We start from the raw sequence: 4230 nt of genomic DNA on the forward strand, positions 1-4230 counted from the left end.
ATAAAAAAGGATCTACCAGCCCATTTGAGACTTCTGACCTCCATAACTGTAAGATAATGAATGTGTGTTCTTTTAAGCCACAAAATTTGTGGCTATTTGTTGCAGTAGCAATAGTAAACTAATACACCATTAAATACACCATTGTATAGAAAAATATAAACTACCAAAAATAGTTCAAGAAGAAAATTTTCAGAAACTGTAATAGAACTATAACATTAAAGAAATCAAATGATTCATCAAGATCTACCCAGAAGAAAGTGCTAGACCTTAGCATATCCTACGGAATAAATATACATTTATACAAAATGTTTTAAAGCTACTCAGTTCATTTTATGAAGCCAGAATAACCTTAATATCAAAATCAGACAAAGCCAGAAATGGGAAAAAATATAAGCTAATAGCACACATTCACTTGTACATTAATTTATTCATTTATATACACTAACTCATTCTCTCAAATTCACTACTTCATTAAAGAAATATTCTGCTCAAGTTACTTAGGTCAGAGCAGTGAATAAAATAAAGTTCTCCTCTCACTGAATTTATATTTTCTTGTATACTCATAAAAAGGACAAACTAGGCTATGTGTATCACCAAGACTGAATCTCAGAAACATAAATGTAAGGGAAAAACGTAGAACTTGATGTCTTAACTATATAATGCTACCATTTGTGTAGCTCTTAAAATGCACATAAAACAATTTGATAAGCATACATTACATGGTGTATCATATAAAATATGTGAATGGAATAAATACACATCAACTTCAGAATATTGGTCACCTCAGGAAATAGAAGAATGGTCATGGGATGGAAGGAAGCTTCTACTCTAACTGTAGGATCTTATTTCTTTAAAAAAAAAAATTTAGAAGAGGGAAATCTGGATTAATAATGGAACAGGAAAAATAGGTTGCCAAAATGAAACAGTGATATCGCTTCCCTTCTCATCTCATTAGCGCAGAGTTTAAGTTACACATGTAAGCTATGTTCTATCCTTTTCACTCTAGACTACATAAATGTGTCACTAATCTCTATCACTACACAGAAAGGAATCAAAGCTAAACAGGGAAAAATCCCTTTACCTGCTCCCTTAGAAGCTCCATTGTAATTCACACATGCTTGGCCCAGAGTTAGGCATCATTCTCAAAGTGGTGGGCTACAGAACTCAGGTACCATGCTTGGAAAGTGGCTGGGGAAAGTCCTGAAGGAGGAGCTACCTGTGTTTGTCTGTGATGGTATCTCATTCATGAGTAGTCCCTTCCTTAACCTGAACAATGATGCCTTCCTACTTGGATAGTTGCCAAGTTCTAGTTCTCTTACTCTGACCATGAATAAAATCAGAGAGCTCCAGCTACTCTATTGGAGCCTACGTCAATATCAATTATTTATATTTTTGGAAACACAATTTTCTCATCTGTATAATAAGGATACTAATACCTACTTTCAGCTCTGCTCACCCAAGTTGTTGTGTGGATTAGGTAGATATGAAAAGACTACATAAAGTATAAAATATTTATTACTGTTGCTCTTGGTAGTTCAACTTTGTTTTTAGTGAAATTTAAATGCTGTCAAAAACACATAATCCTTGAAAAAGAATATGCTTGGTAAATAAAAGTGTAAAGTAATAGGTTTATAAGGAAATTTAGAATGCATTCCCTGCACAAGGAAAAACACACATCTTCAAATATTTTTCCAAAGCTTAGCTCAGCTGTAACTATAAATTTTAAATGAAAATAGTCACAACTCATTCATTTGTGTAGATTCTACTTTAGAAATATAGATCAGAAAAGGAATTAGCTAATCATTGTCTGGTTTACATCCGAGGCCATTTATCTGTACAAAGAAAACTGATTTGAACATGGATTTTTTTTTTCTGTGTCAGCATTTCACAAGGTTTATAATACATACTATTGATTTTTTTAAATAAAAAAAGAACATGTAAATTATTACCTGCCTTGGCATTTTTATAAAATCTATTACACTTCATTTGGTGTTTGGTATGCTGAAATAACACACATTACAGAATGAGAGAAATTACTATTTCAAGTTTTAAGATACATCATTGAACAGAAGCTTTACCCAGCACACAATTCACTTCTCAAATAATTCTTTTTTGCCTCAGATAATTCAAAAGGGCTATTTTTCTGAAAGAAACTGTAACATACCACCAATAGATTATTATTTTCTGAGATTCAAAATTTGTCTGTTTTCCAAATAGTTTGTGGTTGCAGCCTGTCTGTCACTGAATTACTAATTGTTAGTTTGGAAGCCTCCATTGATCACCTTCATTAATCACCTTTCTGTTTTTCCATATATAAGAGCCGAATTATCATTAATGGGTGGGAAATGGTACTGCTTGGAATATAATACCAATATGGTTATGTCTACCTTAAAAATCAAATATCAAAATTAAAGTATTTAAAATTTAAAATAAAACAACAATAATCAAAATAGTCCTTTATTTATTCCAGACAAAAATGTAGCCATTGGGCTACATAAAATATGTTTGAACCATACTTGGACCAGCACACTAATTGCATAGCCAAGTCCTTTGGGTTTGGTTGGATTTGGTTTATTGTTGTTGTTGTTGTTGTTGTTGTTTGTAAAGAAACTTGAATGCAAAAGGGTGAAATTGAAGACGAATTAACACAAGCATAACCAAACATTCTCAAACTTTCATAATTTTTTATAGAGATAAATGCTTGTGAAATGCATCCCTACCTTTTGATCAACATCCTTTTTGAAGCAAAGATAATTTTGATACTTAGTTGGCCCTCAGCCAATAGCAATGTAGCAGGAGATCAGAGCGTCTCAGGCTTCAGCCTCTCATGACTTCTCAAATTGTGTATTTTCCCTAGCAGGCACATTAATTATAAATCTTCTAAAAATCATAGTAAGCTGAACTTTTTAACAATTATCCAAAATAAATGTGATATAAAGATACATTTTATTGTATATTTATAATACCAAAATAAATGTGATATAAAGATATACCAAAATAAATATGATATAAAGATACATTTTACTTCCTTCTCCCAGAATTTGGGTCCAAGCTGTATGCTGCATCAGTAAGATTCCTTCTGAGACTGTTTAAAACAAATCATCTTATTCTATATTGTTGCTCCATCTCTGACCAAGCATTATTCTTTAAATTAGTTTTCTGTGTAATGTTGACACTGGATAATACACTAGAATGAAAGCAAGTCAAGCCAAACTGCAGAAGTGTCAGCCTGGTTCAAATAATAAATGCTAGCAAATTGGAATTTTTAGTATTCTGACCAGAATAATTTTTGTATACAGAGTCAGTAAGGAAGAGCATGGATTTCTATATGAAAAGTGAAAAGTTGAGATAGTTAGAAGGGATTTTAAAAGATAATACACCATTGATTTGGCTCTCCTAGCAACCTATTAAATTTTAGCTCCAGCAAAGAAATCAATTCAATGAACACGTCTAAGACCTGAGTCTTGGCACATTTAGCAATTATTTTCCTGATTAGTGGTTGAAATATAAATAGTACCAAAACAATATTTGCTTTGTGAGAGTTATAAAACTACCCTAAAGACTGGTCAAAAACAACAACAAATAGCTTTTCTAGTATAATCTTTCTGATTTGCTTGTTCACTTTTTAGAATCTTCTGCAGGGGATATTTTCTTTATTTGGATTGAGGTCCAGAAAGAAAGAAAAAAGTATCTCTGTGTTATATTTAGTTTTTTAAATTCACTCAGGATGTTGAGAGGGTGTGACTCAGTATTATCACAACAAATTGACCTGATAATGTAGACATTTTGAATGATCAACTTAATATAATTTTAAGATTTGGGCCAAGGTAATGAAATTTGGATTGCCTGCCATTGCTAGTTTCTAGTGTTTGCATTGTCTTCCAAGGCCCCGGCTGGTCCATGGAATGCTTTTTCAAAGCTAGTTTCCTGTTTATTTCTTCATGAACTCAATATCCTTCCCTGAGCATCCCTGAGCATCAAAACAAAACCTTAGTTTTGAGTTTTAGACAGCAAGGAAACTAATTATCTCCTCTTGTGTTAGAGAGACTACACACATGTGATAACATGACTGAAGATCTTTGTGGTGGTCCAAAAGAAGCACCTCCTAGTGACCGCAAAATGTTCACAAGGGTGGTGCCTTTGGGGCCTTGTAGTATGTGGGCAGTGTCCCTTCTAAGATTTCAAGATGCTTTTCAGCTCAATAAAGAAAAGACACATTTGATCTCTGAT

Source organism: Hylobates moloch, unplaced genomic scaffold, assembly GCF_009828535.3.
Source record: "Hylobates moloch isolate HMO894 unplaced genomic scaffold, HMol_V3 SCAFFOLD_1, whole genome shotgun sequence".
Lineage (NCBI taxonomy): Eukaryota > Metazoa > Chordata > Mammalia > Primates > Hylobatidae > Hylobates > Hylobates moloch.